The 23,217-nt window shown below is 34.3% G+C and overlaps 1 protein-coding gene across 1 annotated transcript in view; it reads right to left on the reverse strand.

Moving 5' to 3' along the window:
- The window catches only part of MGAT4C (MGAT4 family member C), a 724,941-nt gene extending 702,789 nt beyond the window's left edge, over positions 1–22,152 (reverse strand). Inside the window, exon 1 of the mRNA XM_023749771.1 lies at positions 21,962–22,152. The gene's annotated coding sequence lies outside the window, so the exon portion shown is untranslated. The remainder of the gene's footprint in view (positions 1–21,961) is intronic.
- Positions 22,153–23,217: the final 1,065 nt, after the last annotated feature.

A 23,217-nucleotide genomic window follows, 5' to 3' on the forward strand; every position in this document is an offset into this window, starting at 1 on the left:
AAAATAAAGTTTAAGGAAAGACCTTTCTTATACAGTTTTATTTAAAGTTTCTTAAAGAGCACTAAAATTTGATAGTAGTCACTTTATATGAAAACTAGAGACCCGTTGCAGGAAGATTCCTGCAAGAATAGGGCTTCCTCGGATCTATTCCTGCAAGAATAGGGCTTCCTGCGGCCGAAGCAAAGCAGAGGAGGGAGTGAATCCCGCCCTTCTCTGGTGCCTCACTCCCTCCCGTCTCCACTGCCTATGCTCTGCTCCAGTGTCCACTACCTCGGGACACTCCATCGGCGGCGGAGCAACAAGGCTGAATCGGCTGCCGGAGTGGGTGGATTGTACCTCGCCGCTCGGCCCCACAGCCCCCAGCTGGGTCGACAGGCCTGGACACTGCCTTGCCACTCAGCCCCGACCCCCCCACCTCCCCCGCCACCTGCCTGGCCAACAGGCCTGGACACTTCAGTGGCGGGGCTGAGGGGACTGGGCGCCGCCATCTTTGTGATGGAGTGATGGAATGTCAGTTAATTTGCATATTACTCTTTTATTAGATAGGAACTTTCAATTATAGTTTATAAATTTTGTAAGCAGATAAAGAAAAATTAAAAGATTTTTTTTAAAGAGCTGAATAGACAATGCATTGAGTGGGAATATAAACTGATATAATTTTGATGTAAATAACAAATTGAAAAAGCATAAGCCTTATGCTCACTATTGTAATTCCAAGTATCTTTCTTAGAAAATTATTCCTGAAAACTAAGAAACATGTCAAAATGTTAAAAGGAACTTTAGTGAAAAATTGTTTATAGTAATGAAAAACAAGATACCTAAATGTTCATATATAGAGGAAGAGGTAAACAATATATGGAATATTTATTGGCTAACATTCTCTACGGAAATTAAAGCAATTAATCTATATTTAATAATATTGAAGACTCTGGGAAATTACAAAAAGCAAAAACATTTCTCATAATACCATTTAGGTAAAACTAAAAATATAAAATCAATGCACCAAGTAAAACTAAGTAAGATCTATTGACATTGCTGAGTAAGTATGAATATTTAAAAATGATCATGAGATAATTTAGTTTCTTGAGTAATCATATACATTTGAAGGGAATATATACTCATATACCTTCAATGCAATATAAATATATACACAGGAAAAAGACAGAAAAAAATTACAAAATATTAATAGTAGATAATTCTGGGAATAGTAGATAATAATGGGAAATTACAATATCAGTACTTATTTTTGTTCTTATATTTTCAAAATTCTTAAAATAAAATTGAAGAGAGAAAAAATATAAATAGTTACTGAAATTAGTTGATAACCTCCTTTGTCTACCTTCTAAAGATACATTGAGGATTGGACTGCTAAAAATTTGACATTCATGTTGAGTTAAGCAAGGGGTTTTTTTAAAAATGAGAAGTTAGAGAAGTAAAATGAAAATGTATGCCTCTAGAATTTGTAAGAATGTGCAACACTTTTTAGTAAATAAGGAGAATATGTCTTAGAAACTATTAACTTTATATTATTTCAAACATCCTTCTAGGTACTGCAAATGCCAAATGGATATGTAGAGTAAAATAGGGCAACATAAAGTAGAGATAATTATTATAGAAGATATAGGCCCATGATGTTTCCTGCACATGGAGTTTCCTAATTCATTCTGATATGTGCAGTGAGTGAGGAACATCAACAAACACTTTAAACAAAAAGTAAGGCTGGAGATGAAACTAAAAGAGCAAATTAGATATTAGCCAGGTGACCTGAGGTATAGCACAAGGTATAAAGCAATATAAGAGAAACTGAAATTCTTGGGAAGAGAAAATTAATCTTGTCAATTTTTTTATACCACAGCCCAAAATCTAGCAGAATAGGAACAAATTATATTTTATACATAAAGCAAAGAACTAGATGACCATCTCTTACAACTTGTTTCCTATTTGTAAAATGAGGATATTACGGTTTGTGTGAAACTAATAAGAAGATTAAAAAGTGATAAAATTGGATATTTCTTAGTATAAAAGGAATATCCTATTTCAACCTTAACTCAACTATATATAAGTTTTAAATTACATGTCTTAATTGATAGAAATCCTAATGCTTTTCGTATAGCTACATTTTACATTTATATTTGCCTTAAATGTTATTTGATAAAATTTACTACAAAGTGAATTGCAAGACATTTCTTTTTATCCTCACCCAAGGATAAGTTTATTGATTTTTAGAGAGAGAGAGAGAGAGAGATTTGAGAAACATTGATTGGTTGCCTCTCATACTAGCCCAAACCTGGGATCCAAAACCTACCTATGTGCCCTGACCAGGGGTCAAATGTGCAACCTTTTGGTGCATAGGATGATGCTTCAACCAACTGAGCACCTGGCCAGGGAAATTTCAGGACATTTTAATATTAGTTATTTTAACACTAATGGAGTGATTTCTAAAGTACTATTAAACTATAATATACTATGATCTATTAACTATTAACTTTTTAATGATATGTTCATTTGCATGACATTTCACAACTGAAAAATGATGTGGAAGATTAAAATAGATATGAATGATATTCATATTTTAAAAATTAATTAAGTAAAATTTTTAAATATGAGAAAGTCAAATTACTCATTTACTCTTAGTAAAAATACTAGAATTTGATTTTTAATTATTTAAATATCCAATATTATAGCTCATTTTGGCAAGGTTAATTCCTATTCTGGCAGTGTTGGCAATGAAATTCTGTGTTTACAGAATTATAAGTATAATTTTTACACATAAATTAACAAATATTAAAATATTTGTAGAAAGGTTTTCTTCATTGAATTTGCCTGTAATAATTAGCAATGATTTAAAAAGTCTTTAAAGTACTACTTCTAGTTACCAGAAATGAGTTAGATAATACTATAAGTGTATTTTCTAAGAGATGTGCTACTCTTACACATTTCACATAGCTCTTTTGGATTTGGGAAAATGAATAAGACCTAAACCATGAAAATACAACAAAAGAGAAGTAAAAAGCAATCACAGGTAGGCATTTTATTGTTTTTCAATTTCGTATAAACAGCAGCTCCCATTTATTCTGTGATCTGCTTTTCCCCAACCATATCCTAGAAATTATTGCCTTTTAATTAATATAGGCTTATATTACCAAATTTAATAACTGCATATTATGCAAGATATATTAAGCACATAATTTACTTAAATTCCATTATGCTAATGAACATTTTGGTTGATCCCAAAGTTTTTGTTAAAAGATAGCAATGAAACTACTTGGACATATATATTTTTATATGTGTGTATCTCCTTAGGATAAATTTTAGAAGTAGAGTTGATATTTCAAAGAAAGGTCACCTGAACTCAGCCATCATTTGCATGAGAAAACTTCCCTGATTAACTCCCTCACAGGCTGACTTATTTTTTCCTGTCTCGTGCTCCTATTGTGCGATGCTCCCGTGTATATCTCTGCACTCCTAGTATGGGAAGTCTCTGACTCCTCATAGACTTCCAGAAGGACAGGGCTCGCCCTATTGTATGTCTTCCATAACTTAGTATTTAATAACTGTGTTGATTTGAATCATTGTTGCTGACAGAATATAAGAAACACATAGATCTGTAAGTGTGGAATCATTACAAATATGCTTGGATCTTGGAATAGCTGTGAGATATTGCAGGGCTCCAATGATTCTCTGGGATATACCGGAGATAAAGCTGCCCCATCCCAGGGAGATTTTAACTGATCTATGCCCAGACCTGAAATAATTAAGTACATAAGTAGTAACAGTATGAATTTTAGTAGATTGCTACAAGTAGAATTTCTTTTTTTAATTTCTAGAATGGAACTCTAACCTACTTATAGAAACACAGATACCATTGAATGTCTTACGATACACTCATAAGACCTTTTGATCCTTCGATTGACTTTCTTAAAACTTGTATATCCAGGCCAAAGTTAGGTTCTATGGACTGAATTGTTCCCCCCAGCATTTCTATGTTGAAGCCTGAGTGTGATGTTATTTGAAGATGGGGCTTCAGAGAACATTCAGTTTAGATGAGTCATGAGGGTGGGGTCCTTATCATGTGATTTGTCCCTCTATAAAAATAAATTGTATGAGAGATTTTCTCTTTCTCCCCCCCGCACCCCCGCCTTTCTTTTCCCTATGTAAGTAAGCAGTGAGAAGGCAGCCATCTGCAAGCCAGTAAAGGAGCTTTCACCAGAACTCAACCATGCTGTCATCCTATCTTAGACCTCCAGCTCCAAACTGAGAGAAATAAGTTTTTCTTGTTTAAGTCTCTCAGTTTATGGTATTTTGTGAAATCCCAGGCTGACTAAGGAAAACAGAGTAGTAAGATAAACCTTTTCACCCAGCCCGTGTGGCTCAGTGATTGAACATTGATCTATGAACCAGAAGGTCACATTTTGATCCCCAGTCATGCATATGCCCCAGTTACAAGCTGGGTCATGATCCCAGGAGGGAACGTGCAGGAGGCAGCCAATCAATGATTCTCATCATTGATGTTTCTATCTCTCTCTCCTTCTCCCTTCCTCTCTGAAATTAAATATATACATATATAAATAAAGATATACCTTTTCACTAGTCTAAGTAGTTAAACTGATACAATGTGTTTAGATGCCTGTTTAATAATTACAAAGATTTCTATCTCAGTAGAAGGCAGGTAATATTTTATTTTTTGACATTTTAATTTAAATTTTAATTCCATAAATACTAGTATATAGAGAGAACTAATGTATGCCAGATACTATAGAAGTTGCAAATAAGTATTGGTAAAGCATACTTCCTCTAAAATAGATTTAAATATAGTGAGCTAATTTCCTTCATTTAACTAATAAAAATGTTTGTTATTTAGCATGCATAAGTTCCTGTGCAAAATATACTCCCCAGCCAATTAGACCTAATAATTCAATAGGAAGATAGACTATATTACAAAAACAACCCATAATTATAAATTGTAAAAAGGGTGATGAAGAAAATGCATGATGAGAGATTGGTTGTAATATAATTTGAGAAATTAAAGGAGGTCTTGCTGATGAAGGAAGATAAGATAAATAGTATATAAACAATTAATGACAACCCTAGCTGGTTTGGCTCAGTGGGTAGAGCATTGGCCTGCAGACCAAAGGGTCCCAGGTTTGATTCTGGTCAAGGGCATATGCCTGGGGTTGTGGGCTCGATCCCTAGTAGGGGGCATGCAGGAGGCAGCCAATCAATTATTCCCTCTCATCATTGATGTTTCTATCTCTCTCTCCCTCTCCCTTCCTCTCTGAAATCAATAAAAATATATTTTTAAAAAATAAAATGACATATGTAACAAAGGAGAGGCACAAAAGTGTGATCCTAATTTTTCTTTTTTAAATTGAATTTATTGGGGTGACATTGGTTAATAAAATTATATAAGTTTCAGGTATACAATTCTATAACACATCATTTGTTTATCGTATTGTATGTTTACTACCCCATTTCATCACCATTTATTCTCCTATGGAACTGCCTTGTGACCTAGCAATTCCACTTCTGGGAATATATCCAAAGAAACCCTAAACACTGACTTGAAAGAACATATGCACCCCTTTGTCCATTGCAGCATTACTTACAATAACCAAAATTTGGAAATAGCCCAAGTGTTCATCAGTAGATGAGTGGCTAAAACAGCTATGGGACATTCACACAATGGAATACTACTCAATCGCAAAGAAAGAAGGACATTTTACCCTTTGTGACAGCATGGATGAGCCTGGAGAGATTATGCTAAATGAAATAAGCGAGTAAGAGAAAGACAAGAACCTTATGATTTCACTTATATGTGGAATCTGGTGAACAGAATAAATTAACAAACAAATGGAGACAGACTCATGAATACAGAGAACAGACTGGCAACTGTCATGGGGAGTTGGTGGGGCGCTGGGTCAGAAGGGTGAAGCAAAGAGGAAAAAAAAAGAAAGATTCATGGTGATTCCAGAAGGAAGGGGGCTGGGAGGAGGTAGAAAAGTGTGATGCTATGTTAAAGGAAGAAATATTAAACTTTTTGAAGTTTCATGCTATAAAGAAACACTTGTGTAAATTTGATGGAAACTGTCATACTTAAAAAGAATCTTGAAGTGTGCATAACATTTTAATAAGATGGATAAAAAAGCATTCTAAAAGAATGAGTACGCATAGACAAAATGACTTAATTGGGGAAATGTGGGATACATTTAAAAGACAACATGCAGTTGATAAGCCATTATTGTGGAGGAATAATGAAATCTTAGGTCCAGAGCAGATTGATAAGAACATGGTACACTATGATACAGTTTTGCAATACAATGCAAAAAAATATATATACTAGAGGAACAGTGCATGAAATTCATGCACGGGGGGGGGGGCGCCCTCAACCCAGCCTGCACCCTCCCCAATTCAGGACCCCTCAGGGGATCGGGCCTAAACCGACCGTCGGACATCCCTCTCACAATCCAGGACTGCTGGCTCCTAACTGCTCAGCTGCCTGCCTGCCTGATCACCCCTAACCACTCTGCCTGCCTGCCTACCTGATTGCCCCTAACCACCTCCCCTTCCAGCCTGATTGCCCCTAACCACCTTCCCCTGCCAGCCTGATCTCCCCTAACCACCCTCCCCTGCTGGCCTGATTACCCCTAACTGCCCTCCCCTGCTGGCCTAATCACCCTTAACCGCCTCTGCCTTGGGCCCCGCCACCGTGGCTTTGTCTGGAAGGAGGACCAGATGACTGGAAGATGTCAGGTTGACCCGTCTAATTAGCATAATATATATATATATATATATATATATATATATATATATATATATCAGTTAAAATAAATGAATGAAACCAATATTGCCCCCCCCCCCAAAAAAAAAAGAAAATTTGTCACAGAGAAGAATCTGACATGGCTTATAGGAGAGATATCAATGACTTCCATTTTAAAAGATAGTAGGATCTTTGCAAAAATGTGATAAAACAAAACAAAATAAACAGACAAAGAAAAAGAAAGTACCATTCTAAGTGAATCCAAAAAGGTAAAAGCTAAAAAAAAGCAGGCTGTTTAAATTGGTAAGTCGTATGCACATAGGCGGAGATACAGACATATATCCAACTGGTTAAAAGCCACAGTACTGAATTAAATCATTCTCCATTGGCTATATGCAGTATCTAACTTCTCTGTCCCTGATTTCTTTGCCTGTAAAACAACCACATAGAATTTAACCCACAGTTTAAAAGTTAATAAGTTAATACCCTTATGCTAGGTGAAATAAGTCAGACAGGGAAAGACAAATACCATGTGATTTCACTCATATGTGAAATCTAAAAAACATAAAATGAACAAGTAATATAGAAACAGACTCATAGAAGAGAGCAGATTGGTGGTTACCAGATGGGAGGAGGTAGAAGATTGGGTGGAAAAGGTGAAGGGATTAAGTACAAATTGGGACCTGGTTAAAAGGAAGGGAAACTAAAGAAGATATCAGAAAAAAAGATAAATAAGCCACCCTATAAAATTACTGTATCAGAATAGGTAAATAAACATTTTCTATGAATTATAAAAATTAACAGGTATCTATGGAGCATATACAGAAATCAGAATTCTCACATTTTGAGATAGAAATGGAAGGAGGTGTAATGTTTTCCTACAAGGATTAGAAAAGGTGTAGAATGAAATAATCAACCTATCAAAAGGGATAAGCAAGAGAAAAAATGGGCAAAAATAAATTTTAAAATGTTTAAAGGAAGTTAAAAAGAATTATGAAAACATGATAAAAATAAATGATAAAGAAAAAACAAAAGGAATATAGAAAATAGGCAAAAGAAGTGTAAATTATTTGAAGGCTTAACAAGGATTATAGAGAAAACAGTAGACATAAAACACAGATAAAGAGAGTCAATATTTATCTAAGTAGATTTCCATTGAACAAAATAGATATAATGAAACAAAGCTAATATTTTATAATGAAAAAAAAGTGCTTATGCATTCATATTGAAAAGAGGGTGTCATATCCCAGGAAAAAATTATCCCAAACTGTCAACACTGGTGTCACTTAGTAAATTTACTCATCATTAACATAAAGTTCTGTAAAATTATACTAGGTTAGTCCAATGATTTTCAACCTTTTTCATCTCAGGATATGCATAAACTAATTACTAAAATTCATTGCCATACCAAAAGATATATTTTTTTGCCTATTAGACAAAAAAAAAAGATATAATTGTGATTCCTTCACACTGGATGGCTATTGTTGTGTTGGCTGTTGTCATTTTTTATTTTATGATATAAAGGAAAAGAGGTCAATGCCTTTGACTAAATAGTCAGGTATTGTGTTTTAAAGATTCTTATAGCACACTGGTTGAAAATCACTAATATTTGCAATCAGGCAGGAAAAAAAGAGAGAGATTTTATTTAAATTGACATTAAAAGGGGGAGAAAGGGTTAACTTTTTAAAAACTCTTCCTTATAAGAATAAAAGGGAAAAATAAAAATGATCAAAGGAATTATGATTCAAGGAGTTTACATTGTGTCAAAAATTCTTTCAAGAATAAAAGCCACAAAGTATTTTAAATACACAAAATTTTTTCTATGCAATCTTTTTTTTCTATAAGTACTAAAATATGATTACCAGCCAAACAAAAGACTTCAGAAAAATCTTTGGGGAGAGGGGGATTATATAAGCATTTTATACATTTATTGATATACTAGTATATGAGATTAAAATAAATGTGAAGCTTTAGATAAAGAAATAAAAGGTATATGATATATGCCTTAATGACAAAATGATATAAACACCAAAGTTGGAGGAAAAAGAGTACAAAAAGCAGGAAGTATGTGCATTTTTCACCTTTCTGATAATAGCTAACATAAAAAAAAGATAGAACTTATAAACATATCTCAAATCAGTACATTTTTAAAAGAGAAAGTTTTTCACATTGGATTTCAAAGTACACTAACTCTACTGTATATAAGGGATAAACCTAAAGCAAAGTGATTGATAATGTTTTTAAATGTGCAGAGCTATAGTTAATTCAAATATAAAGAAGCAAAGTTCGCTATATCAATAACAAGTGGGTAAATTCAGGTCAAAAAGCATTAACAACAGCAAACCAGAGCTCTTTATAACATTAAAGTATACAAATAACAATGCAAAAAATAGTTATAAATATTTACCTATCAAATACATATAAACAAGTCTATGGGAAACACAAGGAGAAAAAGAAGCACATTAGTAGAGGATATTTAATTTTACCTCTGAACACAGCATATCAAGGAAACAGAACACTTAAAGAAATATAAAGTACTAGTAAATGGTGGAGTAGGGTTTGGTACTCATCATCACTGACTCCATAGACAGAGCTCTTTACCAGCCTCCTATCTGGGACGACCAAACGACTGAACAGCAGGCTTCGTGGGGCAACCAGGCCGGCAGGGGGGGATTGTGAGAGGCGACCAAACGACTGAGCAGCAGGCTGTGTGGGACGACCAGGCCAGCAGGGGAAACAGTGAGGGACGATCAGGCAGAGGCAGTTAGGGGTGATCAGGCCACCAAGGGGGCAGTTAGGGGTGATCAGGCTGGTGGGGGGGGCAGTTAGGGGCAATCAGGCAGGAAGGCAGGTGAGTGGTTAGGAGCCAGTAGTCCAGGATTGTGAGAGGGATGTCCGACTGCCGACATCCCCCGAGGGGTCCCAGATTGGAGAGGGTTCAGGCTGGGCTGAAGGCACCCTCCCCCCGTGCACGAATTTCATGCACCGGGCCTCTAGTACAGTTATAACAGATGTCTCTTGGCTGAGGCAGGTGAATATTCATTTATATATTTGTAGACGAGATGGAAATCTCTTTTCTTATTAAAACATAAAACAAGTGAAATGAGGGTTGTTGGTGGCTTAAGAAAATAAACTATTGAAATAAATTTCTGAGAGCAATAGACTGCAGTATGAAGGGTTAGTATGATAAAAAAAAATAGTGCTAAGAGCCTACTTCAGGTCAGTTGAAATGACTCAGTGGGACTGGATAGCCCCTAGAATCCCAGAGCAGAAAGTTAGTGCAGCCAGGACCCCAAAAAGCTACTCAGTTTATCACTGTATCTGCCTCCCTACTCTGTGACTACAGGTGTCTCATCCCTCCTTCCATGAGCTTCATTCTATCTGACTTCTCTGCACTTCCTTTCTTTGTCCCATTTCACATAGCCCGGTAATGGCTGCCAAATTCCTACTGTACCCGACTATCCAGTTTAAGACTAATTAGAGTTCTTATAACTGTACTCTAGATTCCAGGGAAAGAGAATCTAATTGCTGTAGTGTAGGTCATGAAGTAATAGTTATGCCATGCTAATCTGGTGGGATGTAGGGCAGATCAGGTTAAAAAAAAACTGGCTGCAATCAAGGAACCCCCAAAATCTACTGTAGCTATGAATCCCATTTTGCATCCATGAAAATTTATTTACTCAAGTTCAATTGAAAAATTATACTCAAAGTTTTCTTGATATCTCCATGCCTTTAATGATGCCATCACAATCTTTTTGTTTAAATATTATCTGAGGAGGAAAAAAAGCTAAGAAAAAATGTCTTTTACCCCAAACCAATTTATTGCATTTATTATGCATGGATATGTAAAATCATTATTAAAAGAATCTCACAAAAACAGTGTGTGTGGATGGTGGGCACATGGTGGAATGGAATAGTTCATGTGAGAAAGTGTAGGTGTCTCCTTAGGCTGATGTACTATAAGCACTTCTAGACTGCTTCTGGGAATCAGCTACTGAGTTCATTTGAAACAGAGGGGAAGGGGGATTTTGTGTCAAATTTTAACTTTTTAGTTTTATAATTTTAGCTGATGTTTATTTTTTTCTAAAATATAAAAACTAATAAAATCACTATTTCAGTTCAAAAAGAAAAATTCCTAAGCTAAATAAATTCTTTAGTTATCTCTGTTACTAATTCCTGATATTTCTAAGATAATGAAAGAATATGGTACTTATAAATTCTATTGATTTTTTTTCTTTTTTTTTTAGAGAGAGACAGAGGAAGGAAGAGGGACAGAGAGAAACATCATGAAACATCATCAATTGGCTGCTTCTTGCATGCCCCCTACTGGGGATCGAGTTGGCAACCTGGGCATATGCCCTAATCGGGAATTGAACCATGACCTCTTGGTTCATGGGTTGATGCTCAACCACTGAGCCACACAGGCTGGTCTTAGCAAAGCATTTAAAGTTGTAGAAGATGGTGAAATTAAATAATATTAATTATGGAATAAAAACAAAAATATTTCACTGTAATAAATTTTAAAATATGACATTTATTTCTGTTTATTAGAAAACTGCTTCTATATGAAACCCCTTCCCAAAATAATTTCTATTGAAGCAAGTAAAAATTAGACAATGTTAGCAGCAGAAAGAGACTAGGTTGGTTTTATGGCATCTGTGAGAATAATGATAGAAGACAACATTTAATTAGATCCCAAAATCCCTGTTTCTGATCCATCATGGTCATGAACCAAAAAATTCTAAAATGGAAAAATATTTGTATTCTCTTAAAAATGTAGTCACTTTTTTTTCTTGTATAATTTTGAATACATGCTTTGTAGTGTTTTGTTTTGTTTTGTTTCTTCCCAAACAGAAGTTTCTACTGGATATTGAACTTTAAACTAATAGGTCAGAATCAAAGGAAAGAAGTCATACCTATAGTTGTAAATTAGATGAAGGTGAAGATGTAGCAATAGATGAAACCACCCAGGCTGAGCAAATATAGGATTTTCTTCCAGATCACAAAAATAGAAAATAAGAAAAACAATAATAAAATATAAAGGGATTTATACTTAAGAGATAAACAAAAGTGGAAAGTTGTGCATTTCTCATACTTATAATAGAAAGATAGTGTTGCAGTAAATCATACCTTTGATTTTCTAATACACTGCTTGTGGCAGAAAAAATCCATTTAAAGTCAAATAAATTTTGCTTCATATACAAGTGACCTATTTTAAAATAAAAATATGAATAAAGTCAGAGTCTCATGTCAATTAATCATAAATAAATGGAGAAAGATCATGAAGTATAAATCTTGTAAAAAGGTTTGCAAGCTACCTGGTATATCTATAAATTTAGAAAAGGATAGGAACCATAGAAATAAACAGGCTAACAGGCATCCTCAGTCATCTATATGATTTAAAAATTGATACCTATACTATTTTCATTAAGTTAGCAAGTTCTGAAGATCAAAACTCCCATGTAGTAATTTATTGTAGTAGCATAGAAAATTTCTAGATATAGAAAAATGCATGTTGAGTAGAAAATCTGTTATTAACAAAAGAGTTCAATAAAGCTAATTATCCGTAGGTTTTATATTTCTATAATAGTGTATTCAATCAGAAACATCAAATCTTTTACAAGCACTTTAAAAAAATTTTAAACAGGAATCCAATAATCAAAATAATAAAGGATTTAATTAGTCTGTGTAGTTTTTATTTCTATTTCTATTTTGAGATATGGTTTACATGTAAAGCAAGTAAATAAGATTACTTATATTTAAAACAAGTAACCTAAGCTTATCAGGCTAAAATATATCATTATGCAACACCTTAATACTTCCATGTACAAACTTTTCTTTGCTTTAGTTACCTTTACTTTATTTTTGTTTTAAAAAAGGAGTTTTGCAAACTTCAACATATAATAAATTAATTTGATTATTGGTTTCCAAACATACATTCATACTGTGAGTAGAAACTCTAGAACAATAATCTCAATCTTCATTTTTTGAGAGTAGACAGCCATAAAAAGTAAGCTTGAAAACAACATCCATGAACATTAACTGGTTAATAAATAAACAAAATTTGGTATGTCTGAGAAACAAGAACTTGTTAGGCAATAAAAAGGTGCTACAACATGGATGAACCCAAAAACAGTATGCTAAGTGAAAGAAGGCAGACTCAGAAGACTATTTATTACATGATTCTATTTATATGAAATGTTCAGAAAAGCCAAATATTTAGGATAAAAAGTAGATTAATGTTTGCCTTGGGTTGGGTGAGAAATTACTAACTCTAAGACACAATATTTCTCTTTGTGGTTAATGAAATGTTCTAAACTTAGATTGTGGTGATAGTTGCACAAACAGTACATGTGCTAAAAGTCACCGAACTTAATAATGACATTTACAATGGAATACTACTCTGCCATAAAATGGAGGAAAATTCTACCTTTTGGAACAGCATGGATGGACCTGGAGAACATTATGCTAAGTGAAATAAGCCAGTCCAGGAAAGACAAGCTCCATATTGGCTTCACTCATATGTGGACGTTAATGAACAAACTGAACTACCAAGCAAATTAGAGACAGACTCATAGATAGAGAGCAGGCAGATAGCTCTGGGTTTGTGAGTGTGTATGTGGGGGGTGGGGGGGGAGATATTGGAGAGGTGGAGGGATTGAAAAAAAAAGAAAGAAAAGAGAGAACTCATGGACATTGACAACAATGTGGTGATTGCCGAGGGCATAGAGGGGGAAAATGGTGATAGAAAATATATTAAATTAAAAAATTTTGAATGTTATGCTATATAAATAATACCTCAATGAGGCTGTTTAAAAAGAGGATTCTTCATATAACCACCTATGCTTTTCAGAGATTAAAATAAAAAGGGAAATATGTATTCTTCTTCCCCTCCTAAAAAGGTAACCTCATAAGAAAAACACAAATCTCAATTCTCAGTTTGTGTTAATTTGTAAAATTAACAGATGTGATGCACAATACTAGGTTTAAAATAATATGAAAGATTGTTTTAAACTTTCAAGTTGGTTGATTATGCCCACCTATCATTGAAAATAAAGGATGGTTACAAGTACCAGCAAGATACTACATACAAGTATTTGCCTAATGATAATAATTTAAAACAAGCATTTAAATATATAGTCTATATATCTTTCCAAACCCCTGAAAAAACTTTGTAAATAACTACTAGACTTTGCCATCCTTTAAACATTTTTACCATTTTAAAATATTTTGAATGTCTGGTAACTACTTCAAATAAATCAACAGTTTAATATGTAATAGTCAAAACTTTCTATCAAATTTTAAAAGTTTGATGTATGTTCATCCAGTGGTCGGCAAACCGTGGCTCGCGAGCCACATGCGGCTCTTTGGCCCCTTGAGTGTGGCTCTTCCACAAAATACCAACTTCTGTGTATGGGCCACGAAGTTTCAATCGCACTGTATGTGCGCGCCCGCATGTGATATTTTGTGGAAGAGCCACACTCAAGGGGCCAAAGAGCCGCATGTGGCTCACGAGCCGCGGTTTGCCGACCACGGATCTAAACTGTTAAACTTTAATTCAGCCACAGGAACAATATATTTCCTCTTCTTTTCTCATTTTATTGTAGAAAAAATCAAGTTCATTTATAACTTAGAAATTATTTCAGTGACGTACAGCAAAAAAATTAGGACTGCAATAATTGTTTTGACATTAATGATGTTTTCCAGCCATAAGTGTTTTGTTCTTTTGTTTGTTTTATAATTGCTGTTGCTTCTCCAAGAGAAAAAAAAAAGATCATTTTCTTGTCTGAATTCTGACTTGTCTCTTACATTACAGAGCCTGAAAAGACCTTAAGGTACATTTCTACAGCATCCTCACAATAACTTGACTATTTTTATTTGTTTCTCTTACCCAAAGGCAGAAAAGCTAGACAAAATTAAAGGAAATGACAAAGCATGTTTACATAACTATCCATGATTCTTTTTACTGCATTGATGTAGTGGAAAAATACATAGATATACCTTACAAGCGATTCTTTAATAGGCAATAAAAATGTTTTACTACTGAATTTTGCTTCCTGAATGTATTAGACAAAATTCTAGTGTATAAAGCATGTACACAGACATATGTCTATGTTTATATCTATGCTGTTCTGCTGTTTGGTGGCCAGACCTGACTGTCCTTGGTAGAACCTGGGTCTGAGCCTCACTGTCTCCCCTTGTTTATTCATCAATATCTCTGTACCTGCTTGTCTATACTTATTTGCCTGTGTGTTCTTCCATATCTCTCTGTGGTATGTTTCTGGCTGTCAGTTTGCCTTTCCCTGTAGATTGGTCTGACATCCCTGTCCCATTGTCAGTTCCTATCTGTCAACCTGACTCCACATGTGCTTGTGTCTCAACCTGTTATTGTTTGCATATTTATAAGGCGGTATGGTATGTATTGGTTTGTAGGTATGCCTTTGTCCAGCCATGATTCTATCTGTTTGTGTGTACATATGTGCAGATTAGGATTTTTCCTTTAGTGTAGACTTACTTTATATCTACCCTCATTGTCTATGTGGGTGTTGACCAAAGGTTTGGAGATAGCAAGAATGGGGTTACAAAATAAAAACAAGACTTAGAACTAAGGTCAAATATAACTGTTCTCAGAGTCAAAGGAGAAATTTTTGATGGGCATATCCCAGTTCCCAGCATTATTTGCAAGATCCAGCCCACTTATATCCCATTGAAAACCTAAATAATTACCTTTGCAATGTTAATCTTCACTCTTTAATGTAAATTCTACCAAATCTCATAGAGATTTTCATTTTCTTAGAATATTCCCAATTTTGACCCCATAATGATAATTCAGAGGAGAAAAATATCCCAGGCAGAACATTTTCTAAAGCTTGAATTACTTCATGAGGAATAACGCTAAGTTAAAAAAGAGTGGATGAGATCCAAGATAACCCAAGATGGGGTTTAATGCTCTAATTCCTATATATTTCAAGGTTTATTTGCTAGAGAGGTGAAAAGATGCTCTTCATATTCTGCCTGTGAACTAAAGGTCTACTTTTAAATCTTCTGTGGGTCCTACTTACTACTTGGTAAAAACACAAACTCACATGGCAGTCACAGACATGCACACAAACCCCTTTATACACATATTCAAACCTATTCACATACTTCTTAAAGATAAGTGAAACCTCTCTTTTAGAGAGACTGTTCCTATAAAAAGAGCCACAAAATGTGTACTTTGATTTTTGCTCGACAATGTCCAGGAACTTACTCGAGCCTAACATAACAAGGCACATTACAATAATTTCCTAAAGAATAATAGTATTTTCTTAAGGTTCTAGGTAAACACAAACATATATTTTCCTTGTAAGAAATCATAATTAAAAGCTGGAACTATTAGGACTGGTTATTGACATTGATCAGTTTTAGCAGATGATTGACAACCTTTCACTTCATGGTTATTATATTTCTTATATATGGACATCTGACAACATAAGTATTTAATTGTGCAGATGAGGTGACAAAAGAATAATTTATGAAGTAGGTCAACTGTACTTACATCACATGGGAATACTGGCCTATATTTCTTTTTAAAGATGTTATACTAAATTCAAATCTGGCTAGAAAATGAATCAGCATTACAAAAATACTGAAGGCATATCAGATGTATTGATAAAATTAAAAAGGACAACCCAGGAATTCACACAACACACAACATATGCTTCTTAGAATTAAAGCAGAATTGCCACCTGGCAAAGTTTTCATTGAAACAGGTCCTTCTACAAACACGTTCAAATCTTGTTGATACAGTTACAACAACTCGAAATGATAGCATATTTGTACTCAGTTGCCAGTTTGGTTATTCATTATTTTCCCTCTCTAATATGAATTATTAAATTAAGCCTTAACTTATTTACATGCAAAATTAAATTTGAGATTCCTGTGACTTTCAAAATTGTACCATTTTGTTCTTTAGGTTTTCTAGGATAAGTTAACTTCTGTATCCAAACTCATGTACTATATGATATTTTGAAGGAATAAAAAAGTTCGAAAAAGTTAAATCATCCTCTATAAGAAAAGATAAGCAGAAATTACATAATTAACTAGAAAATTATCATACATTCCCATAAAAATGTGGGATTAAAATAAGCATTGTGTCATTTCCCCTCTCTTCCACCTGATTTGCTATTAATATGTATTTTTCACCATTTTCGCAGCTGTCCATACAGTGAACATAAAGTTCCACTATGATCTGAGAGCAATAGCATAATGGTTAAATGCCAGCCTCTGAGCCAAAGATTCCATATCCAACCTTGGCTAATCACCTAAGCTACTTATGCTAAATAAGCATGGGCTGTTGCTTCCTCTCTACACCTAGATTTCCTTATCAGTAAAATAATTATAATAGCTGCTACCTTACAAGATTGTTGACAGGATTAACATAAGAATAAATTTTAAGTGTTTAGTATAGTCTTCAGCCCACCCACTGTACTCAATAAATGCAATCTGCTATTATTACTATATATTATTTCAGATGCCATACTAACATAAGGACTTTAAAGTGACCATTAAGGGTAAAGATAAAATAATGGATGTCCACATCAGATTGAGCTATTTGGAAGGATTTTTCTCAGAGGAAAAGGGTAAAACTATAGTTTTAAGCTAAAAACTAGTAGTGTCATTTGCAATGTAGACTATCTTATGCAAGAAGATGGAAGTTTAGGACTATATTTTTTTTAATATACTTTTATTGATTTTGAAGAGGAAGAGAAAGGGAGAGAGGGTAGTAACATCAATGAAGAGAGAGAAACATTGATTGGCTGTCTCCTGCACGCCCCCACACTGGGGTCAGCAACCCGGGCATATGCCCTTGACCAGAATCAAACCCAGGACTCTTCAGTGTGCAGGCTGATGCTCTACCTGCTGAGAAAAACCGGCTAGGGCTAGGCCTATCTTTTGCCTAAACTTTGGTGGAAGGCTTGGAAGATGTTTTATGTTCTAGTAAAATAATTGTTAAATTATACTCATGGTTAAATGAGACCCCGAAGAACATTTGTTTTCTTGTTGTTGTGGGGTTTTTTAGTATGTTTGCTTGTATTTGTTTTACATTTTTAAAGGGTGTATAAGGAGAAGGAGAGAAGAAGGAGGAGGAACAATATGTGACAGAGACTTTCACAGGAAAAGTTACAACCTCTTTTCCAGAAGCCTGAGGAGGTTATATCTGACAAGTGAAACAGCATTTTTTTGTGTGTCTCCTTTACTATTTGTTTGTTAGCATACATAAATTGAGACATACAGGAGAGAAGCACTAAGGTTAGAGATATCTCCTTTCCTGTTAAGAATTTACTGAGGGAAAAACACCTCAAGGGATTGGTGGCTACGTTTTTTAAGGTTTGGTCAAAAGGAGTAGGGATTAATAAATGAATCTGGAGGAAGTCATGGGCAAAAGAAAAATGTAGGTGAGCACAAATCTGGGGCTCCCAAAGCAGATCTGATAACCAAACAGAATAACAGAAAATCCAATATCAGGGCTGGGTCAGGAGATGGCAATATCATGATAGAAAACTGAGTTAGAATCAGAACATAAATTCCAATCCCCATTAAGAAATGGGTCAAAATCCAAAGCTGGGAATGGAAAAGCAATAGAACAAGAACTTCAAGGATATTTTAGAAATGAAGTCAGATGCCTTAATCTTTCTTATTGGTGAGTCAGAATTGTTATGGTTTACCTCCCACATAACTGAGAGTATTAATGTATTTTTTCTGTATATGCTTAACTCAATATGAGATATAGCTGAGAAATTCAGACTTAGAATTTCTCAGCAGTCATGCAACCTAAAGACAGCAGCTTCTAGCTTGGATTTGCATACTATTTCTCTAAAGATTCAAACTCACAGTTAAGGTCAACATCTGGCTGGATTTAACATTCACATTTGACAGTTTCACTTTCATTACAAAATGTTTAGAATTTTTTACAAGGCAGAAGCTGTCTTTTATTTTAATAAATGTTTACATATCTTTTCTTTTTTCCTTTAGGGGTGGATTTATATGCTTGAATTATTCTGTGCAGTTGAAATTGGAGGACATCTCACTAGACAAGCCACTGTAGCAAAATAAAATGCAAATGAAAGGGGCAAAGGGCACAGTATAATGAGCAAGAGGATTTACTGTTTCATATTCTATTTCCATATCTTTTGAGAGAGGGAAAAGTGAGAAAATGAGATACTGTTCTATCTGCTTTCCTTGGTAAGTTCTGGTGGATAACTTAGCTATTTGAAAGCCATGGAGAATATGCCTACTAATTTCTCAAACTAATCTAAATTTCCAATTTTATTAATGCATAGGTAATGATTTAGTATTTCTATAGGTTATCTTAGTGTCAAACAATAAATACATGTTCAGCACATTATTCATATTACTAAAACTGTTAACAAGTAAATAAGGATATGATAATGCACATGTTCACACACATCATCATCATTGAAGAAATGTAGGAGTCAAGGTAGTTTTAATAGAAACATTCTGTATATGAAACTATGATAAAATGCATGAAAATAGGTACTGTTTAATGAGCATATTTTGTGCACAAACTACGGGTTTGTTACTTTATGTGCATGATCTCTACTACTCACAAGAGTCTAAAAAGCAGGTACCATTATCGCCATTATCTAACGGTATAGAGATATATAGATCAATTCACTTACACAAACTTTCTTAACAGATTTAAACCTGGTTTGTCTTTCCCTAATCCAATGTTCTGTCTACAATTACACTTTGACATATAGAACAAAGTTAAGGAACAATTTGAAACCCACTGGATGATCAGTCTGGGAAGCTCAGTAAAGTTAAATGCAAATCATTGGCTAAAATAGGACATTTCATGCTTTACGTGCACATAAATAGCCACTAAAGAGTCCGCCTTAATTGCCTTCCTCGTGGGCACCAATTAGAAGTCCTGAAATATTAATAAACTGGCTAATTTAATAAAAATACTATTACATGTTTTCTTCCTGCATATTGCTTTGAAGCACCAAACATATCATGAGCACTCAATAAATATTAAATATTTAACAGCAACTAATAAAATGAAATTATGGTAATATATTTTGCAATGAACTCACCACAAGAAGAAATAAAACCAGTTTTAGTACTAGACCTGGAAGCTGAGCAGACTTAGAAACCTGGATAAGTGAATTAACCCTAAAGGGAGGCACAAGACATTAAATGATTGTGGTCGAAAGGTTTAACAGGGGGTCAGAGTAATCAAAATTTTTATTGCAGTTTGGCAACTGAAACTGTCCCTCCTGATTTACATATTTTTTTCTATTTCTCCAAAATTCAAAATTCACATTAAAATATATATTACTAAGCTGCTGTTATATAGTATCCATGTCCAAATATAAAGTTCCTATATTTCATTATCTATTGGTATTATCTTATTTTGAAAGAACATAAAATATGTTCCCTGAAGTTATCATCTTTTTTCTCCTACTTTTGCATAGTCTGAGATTTTCAAAAGTTAGTTATAATAATAATAATAATAATAATAATAAATGGATCTTGAATCCCTTTATCCTTTGGCATGCAGAAGTCATTGAATTGTCAAACTCTGACAGGAGTGCATGCCGTCTCCAAGAGCATACTTCTGTAGATTTAAATTAGAGCTGCAAGTTACTGGGGAGAAACCAGGCTGGGAGCAAGCACACGGTTTCTTTTCTTAAGCAGTGGAGGAAAATGTTTCATAAAGGGGAGAAAAGCTTGCCAAATGGAGGAATCCATAGGGAAACCTCAATTTAAGCTTTTGTTCCTCAATTCATGGAAGATTCATGAAAAAAGAAGTACTTCTTAGTACTTTTAGAAAACTCTATTATCCTTCCTTTTTTTTTCCTTTACAATCCCTCTGAGGATAAGAGAGAATGCACTTAAAGTTACTATTTGGGTGACTTGATCCTTCTTCTTCTTCTCCTTTATTCTTCTAATGGTCTCTCAAATGCTCCCAAGAAATAACACATTTAACAAGTGTTCACCTGGAGCTCAGCTACCATTTCCTCTCCCAATCCTGTGATTAACCCACTGATGGGTCTACAAACTCTATGTTCCAGTTGAAATATGACAGCAGTTACATCATTCTCCAGCTCAAATATATCTCTGATTCTACCCATTCTAATCACCCTTTTTACATGGAAAAAATATCAACACCATGGTTGGTTTCACTGAACCTATTTATACAACAATAAAACACTTAACAGCCTCAAACGCCCTGATATATTTAAAAATATTTCTTTAATTTTCATACATTCATTGTGATTACAATATGTTTGTTTTCTGTGCTACACTCTCACTCACTCTGACACAGATCGCCCCTCTACAGACACACCTTTAACTTGTAGAAAACAGGCACAGAAGTCATCCCTTGTTGTAATACATCGTAGGTACAATAAGTTAACTTTTACTTTAGGTTAAGACTTTATCCATTTTTTATTAGTTTAGATAATATTCAGAAGTTTGTCACATTTCACTGTGCTAAACAGTTTTTTTTGTACTACTATAGATATTCTGAGGTACTTGCTTCACAGAACAAAGTAGAATAATAAGTTATTATAATATGTGTATTTAACTAAATCCTTAGATGAATGTGAATAAGATTGGTCTGCACTCAAAACTAAAAACCTGTAAAGCCAATAGAGTACAGTGACATAAAATTCTCAACAAGACTCCTCCTGGAGTTTCATTAAAGTAAATCCATTTATCATTCATACATGTATATATCATGAACATCAGTGACACTACAATTAATAACAGCCTTTGAGACACAGTTTGTATTTGAAAATATCTGGAGAAAAATATCATGATTATTAAAAATATTTTTAAAAGATAAAGGATAAAGCGAGTTTCAAAAGTATGCATTTCTCTTCACTATACATTGCAGCTACAAAAGAAAATCCCCAAGAGAATTAATACGAACTTATGATAATGCAGCCTGCAGCACGGTTTTGTTTTGGTTTTGTCTGATTTTGCTGACAAGGCAATTCAAACTCTACCCTACTCATCTTTAGTAGAGGGATCAAATTATTCACCTATAAACATGCAGCAATAAAATGTCATTCTTCAGGCAATACCGGCTACTTAACATTTTCCTCTTTTTCACTGGTTTGGACCCCCAGCTCATTAGATCATTACCTGATAAATAGGAGAGGGTAATGAATTGAGAAAATAACTACGTACCTTCAGAGAAAACCTGCCCGATAACAGTCATCCATTAGGAAACTGGCAATATCCTCTGATCTATTGCCCGCAAAGCTATGACTTGAAGAGTTTCATTCCCTGGGCTCAGTTCACCAGAAGAAAATCAGCACAATTTAAATATTTCTTGGAATGTGACAGCTCTCTAGATCCCCGGTTGCAGTCTGTTCCCCAGGGATGGCAATCTGGTGTTCCTGTGTGCACAGAGCAGTGAAGATGAATTGAAAATGCTTGAGATAAATTAGGAATGGCTAAGTTAAAATTGTCTCTGCTCCAGACTCTCTCATCTGCAGTCTGTAAGCCTGTTTTTCTGTGAAAAAGCTAGATGGCAGGCTGCCTCAGTAAGTTCTTCCTAAGCGACAGAGAGCATTTTCAATGAAGAAAAATTCTCCCATTATCTAAGCTAATGTGACTGCTGCTAAATCTAGTTTTTAAAGTGGCTACTGGCATGAAATTTATTTTCCCTATTGGTCTCTTTCAAACCACAGTCTAGAATCCATACTATCATGATTATATATATATATATATATATATATATATACTTTTATCTGTGAGAAACATTTCAAGTTTTCAGCTAACATTAAATCATAACCCTTCCTGCAGTTTTAACAATCGTTTACATATAGAAAATTTCCACTTTAGGTCTTAAAGCCATTTTATTGCATTTTGCAATATTTAGAAAGTGTTGTTTTTTTATTGCAATACCTCAATGTAACAATATTTTATTGACAATCACTTATTGTAATGAAGTTCCAAATAGAGATGCACCATTTTTAAAGGTCAGTTAGAATGCAGAAGTTATATATAAAAATAAACAAGGGAAATGTGGAATCCTAATATATAACCAAAGAAGTAAATATTGATTCTGAATACCCTCTTAAGAAAATAAGATGTTCCAAATAAAATCAAGCTTCATAAATTATTCCCTTTCCAAATGACAATATGCCATTTTTTGAATTCCGTTTATTTCAATTGAATGATACATTGTGATGTAAGAGTACTTATCCCTAAATTAGAAAATTACTTTAGAATGCACTCTACTTGGTTATTGGCAACACAACCCATAGAAGGGTTATCAAAATGTTCACTTCCATTTCTTTTTTTAAAATTTATCTTTATTGTTGAAAAAATTATAGGTGTCCCCTTTCCCTCTCCCCTGTTAACCTCCTCCACCTCACACCTGCCCCCTCAGCCCTACCACACTTGGATTTTCTACATGAAACAATTTCTACATTATC

The sequence above is a fragment of the Myotis lucifugus genome, unplaced genomic scaffold (assembly GCF_000147115.1).
Source record: "Myotis lucifugus unplaced genomic scaffold, Myoluc2.0 scaffold_9, whole genome shotgun sequence".
Taxonomy (NCBI): domain Eukaryota; kingdom Metazoa; phylum Chordata; class Mammalia; order Chiroptera; family Vespertilionidae; genus Myotis; species Myotis lucifugus.